Source organism: Astatotilapia calliptera, chromosome 1 (assembly GCF_900246225.1).
Source record: "Astatotilapia calliptera chromosome 1, fAstCal1.2, whole genome shotgun sequence".
Classification (NCBI taxonomy): domain Eukaryota; kingdom Metazoa; phylum Chordata; class Actinopteri; order Cichliformes; family Cichlidae; genus Astatotilapia; species Astatotilapia calliptera.
The window spans coordinates 1530521-1544908 of record NC_039302.1 but is presented as its reverse complement, the minus strand read 5'-3'; the positions used below and the strand labels follow the sequence as shown (position 1 = coordinate 1544908).

The 14388-nt window shown below is 42.2% G+C and overlaps 1 protein-coding gene across 2 annotated transcripts in view; it reads right to left on the bottom strand.

Annotated features, from left to right (window-relative positions):
* The window catches only part of LOC113033514 (CD82 antigen-like), a 52522-nt gene extending 38585 nt beyond the window's left edge, over nt 1–13937 (bottom strand). Inside the window, exons 1-2 of one of the 2 annotated variants that reach the window (XM_026187519.1) lie at nt 13746–13937; nt 1095–1142 (exon numbers count right to left, since the gene is read on the bottom strand). The gene's annotated coding sequence lies outside the window, so the exon portion shown is untranslated. The remainder of the gene's footprint in view (nt 1–1094; nt 1143–13745) is intronic. The other variant, XM_026187428.1, reaches the window with a different exon arrangement.
* Nucleotides 13938–14388: the final 451 nt, after the last annotated feature.

Sequence of the window (14388 nt, the reverse complement as noted above, 5' to 3'; positions counted from 1 at the left end):
GCACTCAGATGGAGAAAACAACAGCCATCGCATCCTGCCCGCGTCCCAAGACCAAAAAAGGTTCTTGGGGCTGGCTGGGTACTACTGTTGGTTTGTGCCTGGGTTTGCAGAGTTATCCAGTCCCTTGACTGAGCTCACCCAAAATGTGGAGCCAGATCTGGTCCAGTGGATGGAGCAGTGCCAGAGGCTGCGGGCCATTTTGTCCCAGCAGGTAAGGAGGCCATTGTGTACATCAGCTGAAAGCTGTCAGAGAGCGTAAGGCCACATATATCACGGAGGAGGAGTGTCTGACCACGTGGTGTCCAGTCCACTCCCTTCGTTATCTGGTCATTAAGTGATGACGTGACGAATCCTACTTCCGGGCCTAAAGTAGTCTGCGTTTAATATGGCTATGTGTTAACTATGTGTTGTTAACATGTTTAATGTTTTGTATTTTCTTCTATTTGATCTCAAAAAGCTCCTAAAACAGTCAGTGATCCCTGTTGACCTCCCTCGGCTTTTATTACCGCTAATCATTTATTTAAGCTCAGTTTTTAAAACCTTAGGATGTAACTACAGCCCAGCCCATGCAGCAGTATATGAATGACTAACCTCGTATTGTGGATGGATTATCTCAGTTGTTCTCCTGACTGAAGTTTGGTCCTTTTACAGCATCCTGCCATGCGATTACATTTGTTCCTGACCACCGAGAACACTCACGTTAACTTTTATCCAGTGGAAAAAAGTTAGCTTGTTTATATTATGCTAACATAGCTGTGTCGCTAGTGGTCACGTAGCACATCATTATATACCAGCTAGCCAAACTTCAGTAACCCTACAAACGTCACTGCTGTTTAGTTTTCTGTCTCCATTTATGCTGGAAGTGATAACAGAGCTGTACGTTTTAATTTGTTTCCAAAACCCCGCAGTCAGGACATGCTATATTGTATTTAGATAGAAGCTAACGAGCTAACTCCCTGCTAACTTCTAACTCCGTTAAATGTCATAAATTCCGTTTTCATGGATGCCTGGATGTTAAACTCAATTGTTACACCTGGTAGAGCAGGTGCAAATCGTCATGGCCAATTTTCTCTCTATTTGCAGGTGTAACTTACTGGATTGCCGTACCAAACTGCAAATTACTTCTGTGTGGTGGCTCATATCTGTGGGGGAAAAAAACAAACCAACCTGAATGGACCATCAATCAGCCCTCACTCCACAGAGTAGTGGCATTTACTGTCCAATAAATCTATGGAAATCTGGGTGAGATATGGAAAACTTGCTCAATGCTTCCCCTGGCAGTGGAGCCCTGTGGGCGACCCACTTTCCTGTTACTGTAAATCGGTTACACCAGTGTTTGTTCCAGCTTGGAAAGGGTGGTACCTGCAGTGATGGCAGTGGGAAGAGACTATCCAGTGAGAAAAATTTTGGTGACTTCCTGTAGCAAAGTCAGATTGAAGTGACTGTCTAACCACACACACACACACACACACACACACACACACACACACACACACACACACACACACACACACACACACACACACACACACACACACAATTAAGCCGATCTTCTATGGTCTGATTTCAAACTTTGGATCTTTTAAGGACAAATTGTTAGCGGGGTTGGGCGATCTAAAAGTGAAAGTCAAAAGCATAGACATTTTTTATGAGCCACTCAAGTAACTCTGGCATTCAATATATTTGGAAAGGCGCTACTGAGATGAAACTCTCACCGGTTGCTGGTAAGAACCCATCCAATCCACACATGCAAAGAAATCAAACAATAGATGTCCATAAATTATGTGTCATTATGAGAAATGGCACAAGGAACAATATTGAACACTGTTACTGAAATGTATTTATTACTTTGTACAGAAGCCTTTGTTGGTGACGACAGCTTCAGGACTCCCGTACGGAGAAACTAGTTGCATGCATTGCTCAGGTGTGATTGTGGCCCATTCTTCCACACAAACAACCTTCACATCCTGAAGGCACCTTCTGTGAACTGTGAGTTTTTCAATTGGATTCATGTCAGGTGATTGGCTGGGCCATTCTAGCAGCTTTATTTTCTTTCTCTGAAACCAGTTGACAGTTTCTTTGGCTGTGTGCTTTGGATCATTGCATTGCTGAAAGATCCACCCTTATTTCATCTTCATCATCCTGGTAGATGGCAGTCAATTTTTATCAAGAATGTCTGGGTACATTTTTCCATTCATCCTTCCTTCGATTTTTAGAGGACTGCCAGTGCCATATGCCAATAAACAGCCCTACAGCATAGTTCCACCTTCAAACGTCACTGCTGGTATCGTGTTTTGGGGGTGATACGCAGTGGCTTTTGACGTCCAAACAGGATCTGTATTGTGGCATCCAAACAGTTCAATTTTGGTCCGATCTGATCAGACTCTCCCCAGTATTTCACAGACAGTCTAAATGTTGTTCAGCAAACTTTAAATGCACTTGAACATGCTATTTCTTCAGCAATGGAGTCTTAATTATACAAAGAGCTGACAAAAAAGCTGAAACACAGTCAGCCTTTGGTTTTATTCTGAAACGTAATAAATGAATAAAACTAAGACACGACAAGCAGACTTAACTCTCCTCCTGCCTCTCCTTTTCTACCCCCTCCTCCTTTTTCCCAGCCTCTGCTAGTACCAGGCACAACCCTACATAGCTCAGCAGCTCTCAGTGACGCAACACACTGTGAGATTAGGGCACAAGGGTATACTATGAAAGAAGCTCAACACAGCGAGGCTTTCTTTGCATTAATTGACTTGGCAAGCCCAGTCGAGACAGTAAGTATCACAGTGGTGGTTATCAGCTATATCTGTTAAACTAGGCTTTTTGGTCCAGGCTCTGTGCACACTCACATATAAATGAGCATTTCACATGTCATATGCCTCTTCTTCCACACAAAATTATCCCTAGTGAGTCACGCAGGAGGAGGAAGCAGGATAAACACGCTGGCGTAAAGTTGCTCCTGAGAAAACACCCGGCTTCCCCTGCTCTTGGTTATCATGGCCAACGTTCTGAGGAGCAAACTGAGTGTGCTCCAGGGAAACATTGATTCTAAAAGGATTTTAGAGATTGTGGCATTTTAGCCTTTATAGAGACATTGCTTAGTGGGGCCAAACAGGATTTCAGACCTTTTTCTGGAGGGATTCAGATTACCCTTTTGTCTAGATCGAAAGGCCGAGGTGACCCAGAAAACTCAAGGAGGCGACGTATGTCTTTATTTTACTGAATGAAACTGTAACTCTGTGACTGTCATGGAACTAATCTGCACAGCAGATGTTGAACTTTTATCAGTATCAGTTTGTCCATTTTACCTGTTCCCACAGCTTTTTATAACAGCAGTGATGTAGTGAATAAACGGCAATCACTTTCACCAGAGGCACCTAACTTCATTCTAGATGATTTTAATCACGTCTCGCTTAAAGACTATTTAACTTCTATCAGTATTCAGTTTTATTTTATTTTATGTATACAGCATCAAATCACAACAACATTTTCTTCAAGCCACTTTACATTGTAAGGTAGACCCTATTATAATACAGACAGAGAAAAGCCCAACAATCATATGACCCCCTATGAGCAAGCACTTTGGCGACAGTGGGAAGGAAAAACTCCCTTTTAACAGGAAGAAAACTCCAGCAGAACCAGGCTCAGGGAGGGGCGGGGCCATTTGCAGCGACCAGTTGGGGTGAGAGAAGGAAGACAGGATAAAGACATGCTGTGGAAGAGAGACAGAGGTTAATAACAAGTATGATTCAGTCCAGAGAGGTCTGTTAACACATAGTGAGTGAGAAAGGGGACTGGAAAGGAAAAACTCAATGCATCATGGGAATCCCCGGCAGCCTACGTCTATTGCAGCATAACTAAGGGAGGATTCAGGGTCACCTGGTCCAGCCCTAACTATATGCTTTAGCAAAAAGGAAAGTTTGAAGTCTAATCTTAAAAGTAGAGATAGTGTCTGTCTCCTGAATCCAAACTGGAAGCTGGTTCCACAGAAGAGGGGCCTGAAAACTGAAGGCTCTGCCTCCCATTCTACTTTTAAATACTCTAGGAACAACAAGTAGGCCAGCAGAGCGAGAGCGGAGCGCTCTAATAGGGTGATATGGTACTACAAGGCCATTGTTGGACAAATGTATGTATGGATGTCTCCTGTCCTACCAGACAGTCCTACTAGACAAAACGTTGCCTCACTGTACAAGTTAGTCCCACTACCCGCTACCTCCACTTGGTACTGCAGACCACAACCGTGCCCACTTATAAAGCAGTCTTAAAAAGACAGAAAGCACAGATGAAGGAGATAAAGAACTGGACAGAACAATTTGTGCTCTGCTTGCAAGAGTATTATGACTGCACACACTGGGATAAGGGATTTGCTGGAATGATTTTGACACACTTACTCATGTCATATGTTCTTATACTGCACTTTGTAGAGACATGATTATTCCTTCCAGGCAACTTAAAACTTATCCTAACAATAATAATACTAACAATAATAAATCTGTAAAGTCAAGCATACAGAAAAGAGTCAGTAAGAACAGCAAGGACTTCCTCCCGATGTCTAATGTCAGTGTGCTGCTGCCTACCCTGTGGAGGTCTGTGCTTCCCTCCATGGATATGCCTCCCCAGACCATCACTGACCCACCACCATGTTGAACGACATTAAAAGCAGCATAAATACTCCACATCTTACCCAGAAGCTTTCATGTTTGTCATATGTGCTCATAGTAAACAGGCTCTAATCTGTAAAAAGCATAGGATGCCAGTGGTGGACCTGCCACTTCTGGTATTCTATGGCAAATGCCACAAACATCAAGACAAGAAGGCTCCTTACCATACATGGAGGGTTTATCTCCAAATCCAGAACACTAAGCGGAAGGAGGCCGAGGATTACGGTAGTGAGTGTCAGAACCACTATCCAACAACATGAGCACATCAGACAGATGGCCACAACTGATTATGTGATTAATGAATATCTCAAGCAGCAGAAACACGAGAAAGAAGAAAGCAAGAAGACGAACCATCATGGAAAGTTGGACTAAAAGACACCCCAGAGGCACTAATCATGGCAGCACAAGAACAAGCTCTAAGCACCAGACTGATAGAGGCTGGGGTCTACCCAAGGGCGTAGATCTGGTTTTGGCGTTGGTGGGGACGGATGATTCAACCACCGAACCCTGCCGTGTTTCCTTTCTTTTTCCTTTTTGTCTTTGCTTCTTGATAAAAAAAAGGAGAAATATACTTGCCTACATATGCTATTCTACATGCTTTTAAACCATTTAAAATCACAATTCAAAGTTTTATATTTGAATTATATAATGTTAAATTACTATTAAACAAATGACTGAGTATTTTAGGCTTTAGTTTACTTCAGCCATATTCCATATAAATCAGGTATCATTCAAAAATAGCTTCAAATACAGTCATGACAATAAAAGAATATGACCTTAAGGACTTAACAACATTACTTCAGTTACACCAACATCTCTGATGCATTAGCACTAAGCGAACACTGAATGACCTGGTGGGTTTTGTCCATAAAACTACTCATCTAAGATGACCACAAAGTAAAAGATCTCTCAGCAACATTATGCAACAATTTAGGCACTATTGCCCCGATCAGATCAGTGAGCTGGGATTTTTCATTCTAAACATGAACTACTGTTACAGCAACAGACATGGACTACTGGTTCCCCACACAACAACTCAATGTCCACTATGTGAAGGAGCCAAACACATGCCTGCTCCTCTCGTTAACTGAGGTAAACTGCTGGCATATTTGTTTTACATCTATACTGTCCAGTCTCTGCTGGTGGACACGGCAACACTTTTTTCATGGTTACATACAATTTTAGACTGATGTGGGCCAAAGCCTAGCACATACTTGCCAACCTTGAGACCTCAGAATTAGAGAGACATTCAAAAGGGCTGTTGGGGGGGTATACATATACATACCAAAAGTTTTTACAGTGTTTACTTATCGGATAAAATAAATTAAATGTCACCGTTATTATTGTCCGGCCGGAAACAGGCCAGGGGTGTCCAAATACAGAAGCTGCGTCCACCTGAGGACCCGGCCTTCGCGGTCTAAGTGGGCCGGGTCGTCTGAAAGCCGGGTGGACCGGAAATGAGCGACTGTGAAATTGGACGGTCTAGCCTTCAGAATTACGTCACCTCTGCCGTCTGCTCCTTGCTGTCTAAACTATAACCGGATGCTGGCGTAGATTCTCGACCATCTCACACTTCTGTTCAATCAGTTTTCTGTTTAATCAGTTTTCTGTTTGACGTTTATTCAGCTGTGTGAAAACCCCGGAGGAACTCTTCCGAGGGATTAATAAAGTTTTATTTAATCTAATCTAAGATAATAACTTTAATCTCAGCCAAACCGATTTACTCACAAACAAATAAACCACTGAAAAAGGCCAAACAACAACATGTTTAGGTATTTGAAGTTTACACAGCTACATTCTCGCCTGAAAATATGTTAAAAGTTTATTTTGCGACCCTGAGAAATTTATAAGAGTAATATTAAAACTAAGTAGCTGCAGCAGTAGCCATTGTTGGAAACTAGAATTAGCTGGGCCAACCTGAGATATGGTTTTTCAATGTTGTTGTCCGGGTGGAAAATCGGGAGAATGGTGGCTCTGGGAGATTTTCGGGAGGGGCACTGAAATTTGGGATTCTCCCGGAAAAATCAGGAGGGTTGACATGTATGGCCTAGCATAGCCTGTAACGTTATTATGACGGACACATTTTATGAGTGAACTTGACTTTAAGTGATTTACAGGTTTGTTTGAAAAATATTTTTTTTATATCCAGGTTCTTCCTTTTTGCTGCCATCCTCCTCTCCTCATTGCAGCGCAGGCTTGCCGCTGCTAAAACTGAACAGAGCTCCCTGAAAGGCTCAGCCAATCACATTGGCCATATTTGTCACATGAGGTAGGACTCCGGTAGAGAACGTAATTTAACTCTTTCTGCACCGCTGGGTGAATGAGACGTTGACAGATCTTTTTTTTTTCTTTCTATCGGGTTTGTTTGTCTTTACTCGAAGAGATCAAATTATTGGTGGGGAAAATTCAATAATCGCTGGATATTGGTGGGGACATGTCCCTTCCGTCCATGCCAAATCTACGCCCTTGGGTCTACCAAATCAGGCAAGACCCAACCCAGATAGGAAGAGAGTCCAGGGCCAATGTGCCGTCAGGTCAGCAGATCTGCATAAATTTCTGGCAATCTGGAGAACGCATTGTTAAACAGCAGACCCTCCAGATAACATGTCTTTTCTTTCTTTTCTTTTTGTTTTCATTCTTACCAGCTGTTCTCACAAAGAAAGTATTGGACAGGATACTTTTCTAAAAGTAGTACTGTAACTATCGTATCAAACACCATTTTAGTGAAATTATACTGGAATGAGATAATTACAGTTACGGGTTATATTCAGAAACGTGAGAAGATTGTTGCGAGTGGAGTTGGGTTATAGCACATTAGCTTATGTGCTCATGCAGGTGGATGGCAATGGAGGAGAAGGAAAAAGGAGGATGAGGCTCCATATCAGGGCTCATCATCGTCTTCTTTCTCTCTCTCTTTCTTTTTATTTGAAAAGCATGATTGGTCTGCCTATAGCTAGAGCACTGAGTCTTTGTTACCTTGTCATGCATTTTCCTTTTGTTTCTGGCCATTTGACAATACAGAAATGTTTTTATGCTTGAGTAAATTAAAGCCCCATTTTAAAAAATCTGGGTAAAAATGTTTTTTATTACAATCTTCCTTTGATTGGAGGCCAAAACCTGTTGGGATGGGTACCAGATATTTTTTGCATGCAGGAAAAACTCAAAGCAGCAAAAAACTTTTTAAAGCATACTATAAAAGCAGTTAAAATACAGTCAGACAATTTTATTATGACTCTTACATGTCTGACAGACTAAGGAATGGAATGATACGATATGATATGATATGATAGATTTCCTCCCTGACCTTCATGTATTTGATTGTTACCACTGCACTGCATAGGCTGGGTTCCAAAAAACTAAAAAGTTGAATCAGACTAAAGTTTTTCTACCAAGCAACATAAGCACTTGGCAGCAGAAGAGCTTTAAGTTGGTCCTGATATTTGCATGTGCATATTTCAGGTGGACGCTGTGGCTTAATGTCAAACTTAGTATTACTGAGAAACTGAGGAACTGACAAGGAGACCTCTGGGCTGTAGAGTGGGGGTTAAACAGAGATCGAAGAGGAAGAGGTTTAAACCCTGTGTGCTGGCAGTCATTGTGGGGAATGTAAGGTCCCTAGCTCACCCAGACCCAGAGAAAGTTCAGAGAGTCCAGCATAATGTGCTTCACTGAAATGTGGCTGAACGATCAGATACCGGACTCTGCTGTTTTGATCCCTGGCTTCTTCACGGTTCGGATGGACAGAGATACCGACGCCAGCGGCAGAAAAAAGGAGGTGGGGTGGGTGTGTTTGTGAACTGCAGGTGGTGTAACCCGAGACATATCTCTGTTAGAGTGTTTCTGCTACTGCGATGTCAAGCTACTTGCCATCAGACTTTGCTTGTATTATCTGCCCAGGGAGTTTACTTCTCCTTCCCTGCTGAAGGAGAAGTTGGAGGACATGCAGGTGGAGGCTCCACTGGTCTAGTGGATCCGCGACTACCTGACAGGCAGACCACAGTTTGTGAGACTGCAGAGCTCTGTGTCAGAGAGTCTGAACAGCAACATAGGCGCACCCCATGGAACTGTTCTGTCTCCTTTCCTCTTCACCATCTATACAGCCGACTTCAAGTACATCACAGAAACTTGTCTCCTCCAGAAATTCTCTGATGACACAGCCATAATTGGAAGTGTGGAGATGCGATGGGAAAAGGAGTACAGAGGACTGATTGATTGTTTCGTGAGATGGTGTGAGGTGAATCACCTGCAGCTGAATGTGGCCAAAACAAAGTAGCTGGTGGTGGACTTTGGCAGAAACAGATCCCGACCCTCCCCTTTGTGCAACAGTCACATCCTACAAGTATCTGGGAGTTCAACTGGATCACAAGTGGTCTGCCAATACGGACGCTGCCTACAAAAAGGGTTCGAGCCGGCTTTACTTTCTACGAAGGCTCAGATCTTTCAATGTATTCAGCAGGCTGCTCGATATGTGTTATCAGTCTGTTGTTGCGAGCACCATCTTCTTTGCTGTGGCGTGCTGGGGTGCACGCATCAAAGCAAAGGACACAAACAGACTGAACAAACTCATCAGGAAGGCAGAATCTGTTGTTGGCATGAAGCTCACCTCGCTGGAGGTGGTGATCGGTGACAGAAAGCTGGCAAGACTGCTGGCAATCATGGACAATGACTCCCACCCCCTTCATAACATGCACAACAATCTGAAGAGCAGTTTCAGCAACAGGTTCCTTCAACCTGGCTGTCTGAGGGAACGTTACAGGAGGTCGAAATCATAAACGGGACCTTCAGGATTTGAAGACTGTGAACTATAAGTGGCCAAAATTACACCTGGGCAATGCATGCAACTGGTTTCTCCATACAGGAGTCTGTCATCGCCAACAAAGGCTTTTGTACAAAGTATTAAATACAGTTCAATAAATATACATTCTCCCTGTGTCTTTACTCATTATTATACATAGTGTAATGTATGGACATCTATGGTTTGACTTCTTTGCAGGTGTGCATTGGATGGCTTTTTAGCAGGTATAGGTTATAGGTTTGATTACAATTACTACCATAATGCCGTTAAATTGGGATGCAACGTCATCTAAACAGCTTTGACAGGCAGAGACGGAGAAACTTGCATATCTCTGTTGTGCAAACGCTAAGAGGAAGTCCAGCGTTTACTTTCCCGCAAAACAAAAACTGACTAAAGAAATCACTCTGAGGTCAAACATTGATTAAGGTCAGTGCCGTAGACGTCACCCAGTGGAAATTTGTATTTGTTTTAATGATAATAATAATGATGGATTGGATTTATATAGCGCTTTTCAAGGCACCCAAAGCGCTTTACAATGCCACTATTCATTCACTCTCACATTCACACACTGGTGGAGGCAGCTACAGTTGTAGCCACAGCTGCCCTGGGGCAGACTGACAGAAGCGAGGCTGCCATATCGCACCATCGGCCCCTCTGGCCAACACCAGTAGGCAAGTAGGGTAAAGTGTCTTGCCCAGGGACACAACGACCAGGACAGAGAGCCCAGGGATCGAACCGGCGATCTTCCGGTTACAGATACGCTTCCCCCTTTTATAGGGCGACCGTTGTTTATAGAGAGAGACTGGAAACCTCCATCATCTCATCTTTGCAGCTCTCCTTTTAGTATATAAGGCTATATCTTTCTTAACAAACAGCCCACGTGTCAGCTGTCAGGAGAACTGAAAAAAATGTAAGAGCAGAACTTAAGATCGTGAAGTGTGCGAGGAAAGGATCAGCTTTATTTGAGATCTGAGTGACAATCATCACATTTCAGTTTGTGATGATTCTGTTCTCTTTGTGATTACAGAAGCTACTGCCAGATTAGACCTCAGCACCACCCAGTGAGAACAGACAAATCATCCCATATGCTCCCTGTTTGTAGTAACTCCAAAATTAACTGATGAAAAAGGCACAAAGGCCATATTACATGCATACTACTACACCAACAAGCAATATCTCTACTCAAAGGAGACATCTCACAGATGCCAAACGTGCAAGTTTTGTCACCCTCAGATCAAAATTCACTGAACCAGCAGCAAAACATGACCAAAACGATGCTTCAAGTTTGAAAAACATTAGTATGAATTCTTTCATACCCGTGCTGTCTTGCTTCCAAAACTTAAATCCACCGCAATTAAAAGGCATTAACTGAATAACTCGATCTCCCACAATGCCTCAGAGCAGTTCCTTGCCAAAAAAACAAAACAAAACAATTTTATGCCCGGTTACAGAGATTTGTGTGTGGGTAATAAAAAAAATTCAAAAACAAGCATTGTTTGGAGGCATGTCAATAAAGTTAAATAACTTCTGCTATTCAGTATTTAAGAAACAACTCTCACAGATTGTGCCAAATGTGTTGAGTAAAACCTCTGTAACTTCGCTCTGTTTCACTTCAGCAGCATCAGTCTGTGCAGACATAATGTCAGTATATATGTCTACTGCAGCATGTTTTCAAAAAGGCTATATTCTATAAGATACAGAAAGAATTAGGCGAGGAAAAAATTTCTATGGCTTTATTTTGATATACAGAGTTTTTAAATTGCATGTTGGTCGTGTCATTTTCAATCAGGAGCCTCAGAAAGGCTCTTGGGTTTTAGAGGTTAAACTCATGTTCACATGTTGTTAGCTGTGGAGTAGAATTTTAATGAGGGAGCTAAAAATGGGTAATCCCATAATTAGCTCTAAGGCAATTCCAAAAAGGAAAAACAAGTTGTGGACTCACTATGGGTTAATGTTTGAAATATAGCCCTTCTGTTATCATGCAACACTGATTCGGGAGACAGACACTATCTCTACTTTCAAGATTAGGCTTCAAACTTTCCTTTTTGCTAAAGCATATAGTTAGGGCTGGACCAGGTGACCCTGAATCCTCCCTTTGTTATGCTGCAGTAGGTGTAGGCTGCCGGGGGATTCCCATGATGCATTGAGTTTTTCCTTTCCAGTCACCTTTCTCACTCACTATGTGTTAACAGACCTCTCTGCATTGAATCATATCTGTTATTAACCTCTGTCTCTCTTCCACAGCATGTCTTTATCCTGTCTTCCTTCTCTCACACCAACCGGTCGCAGCAGATGGCCCCGCCCCTCCCTGAGCCTGGTTCTGCTGGAGGTTTCTTCCTGTTAAAAGGGAGTTTTTCCTTCCCACTGTTGCCAAAGTGCTGCTCATAGGGGGTCATATGATTGTTGGGTTTTTCTCTGTATCTATGAAGCGCCTTGAGGCGACTTATGTTGTGATTTGGCGCTATATAAATAAAATTGAATTGAATTGAATTGAATTGAACACCGAAGAGGTGTAGTACTGAGTTAAACTGTGAGCCCCCCAAGTCTTCTCATCAAATCTTTCTAGAATGGAGCCAAACTGTTGCAGAGCTCGAAGAGATGAAAACATTCTTATCTAACAGTCATTTAGACTTTTAACCTCCAGCTGTATCCAGCGCAGTCCAATTTATCCAACAAGACAGGCTTTTCTGTTCGTGGTATATGGAAAGTCACCAAAGTGAATCGTGGAGCTGGCCCTGGAGCTGAACCGATCTATTGTCTCACATTGTGAGAAAGAGATGAAGGTCCTCTGATGAGCAGGCAGCTAAAATATTGGCTGGGCATTGACGCCACCGTGGAAAAAACAAACTGACCCACATTTTCATCTATAACAGAAACATGTCCTCAAACAGACGGCCCACTCTGCTTTCAGTGAGAGTTAGAGTACACTGTGAACATTAATTTATTATTTATTAATTTGTCGGTGTTTGCTGAAGTGTGTAGCATGATTGCAAAACATCCTAAACATCGTAATATAGTAAAGATGGAGAACTTGGAGAATTAAAGTGAAAGTGCACTGAAGCTTCTGGCTACACGTTTCAGTGGTCAGTGTTTATCTGTTTTGTTTGTCCTTTAGTTTAACTCCTGCTGAGAAGATCACAACATACAAGCACCTTCTTTGTAGTGAAGTGAAACAGTGTGAAAATCACACTGAACTCTGCAAACACTGTCTATACTTGTGCTGCTTTTCTGATCTCTGATTTCTTCATGCTTGTTCCCTTTTGCAGTGAACATGCTATTGTTTCCTTTCCTGCCCAAGCCCATTTTCAACGAATCCAGCTATATCATACTTGCATATAGCATCACCATCATCCACCATTAGACTGGACAGGACTGGACACAAGAATGTCTAAATACCCCAAATCAAGTACAGCATAATGTGAAAAGATGCAGTATTGGTGGCTTGTTCACTGTAAACTTAATTATCCACAAATGGATATGATGATGTCACACATTTCTTTTGTTTAGTTAAAAAAAAATTAATTATTTTTACCAATTTGCTTAAATACACTTCTCAGTAATTACCTTGCAAAACTACTTCTATTTACCTACAATATTAATGGATCAAGCATAAAAGCTGGTGTAAAAACGTATTTATTCTTTAATTTAAAGTAGATTTATTATAAATGCAGTATCCTGTTAAGTACACTGTATGCATACTATAAAGGCAAGTTTCTTCCTCAGTTTAAACCATTAAATAGTAAGCCGTGCATTAGCGAATATTGGGAATAAATGCCTGGCCATGAAAAGGTCCCAGATATTGACTGTACCTGATAAATAAAACTGCACTTCAACAGAGTCCAATGAGTTCATCAAGCCTGCCTTCTGTTTCTCTTTGGACCACATTTGCTCAGGCTTTAAACAGATCACTGCATTTCTGAATGACAAACTTTGCAGCAAGAAAACTTCTGACGTTTATTTTTTGTATTTTATTTTACTTCATTTTTGTGGGGTTTACTACAAGAGACTCTAAGAGATGAGTTTCTAAGCAGTGTAAAAGGAGACTAAACTTTAGCTGTAGAGCAAAGAATGGTCCGACACACAAATCCTCTCCAGAGGCGCCATATCACCAACCCCTCCACCTCACAGCATCCACAAAGCAGCTGATATGTGGCCGATTTTGCGAACTTCCACTCGTGATCAGCTGAACTCAATCACCATAGCTGCTACAGACGCGCACAGGTAAGGAGAACAGGGCTTTAGAGAAGCTGTTTCTCTAAACGCACACAGTCGGAGCAGCGGTTACTCACGTGTTTCGGTGTAAATTGTGAAGAAGAAAAGGTTGAGCGCGACTTCTGTTAGGATCCTGTGCCCTCTGAAAGACCCGCTGCTGGGACTGAAGCAGCGTGCCTCGGCAGCAACAACTGTCAGATACTGTCCCCATCATCCCCCAGGAGGAGGAGCTACGCCGCGCTGTAGCTTGTCGTGTCGGAGCGCAGGACTCCTCTGTCACAGTAAATGCTTCCATTCTTCTGTAGAAACGGCTTGTTGAACCCAAAACTTCATACTGTTACACTTATAATCCCATTTTAACACATTGCTGCCCGGTGAATTCTGCTCGAAACGTAACCGTGTGGAACAGACCTCAGCACGGTGACTATCTTATTTACTCACCAGCAGTGTTGGTCAAGTTACTTGAAAAAAGTAATCAGTAACTAATTACTGATTACTTCCCCCAAAAAGTAATCCCGTTACTTTAATGATTACTTATTTTCAAAAGTAATTAATTACTTAGTTACTTAGTTACTTTTTAAAAACACGATTTACAACCTGAGTAGGTGATAAAGCGATAGATCTCTCAGCCCAATTCTACTTTTTCTACATAATCCATCATACAAAATGTAATCAGATGGAAAAGACTCTTTTTAAAACTTGTTTTATCAGTTTTAATCT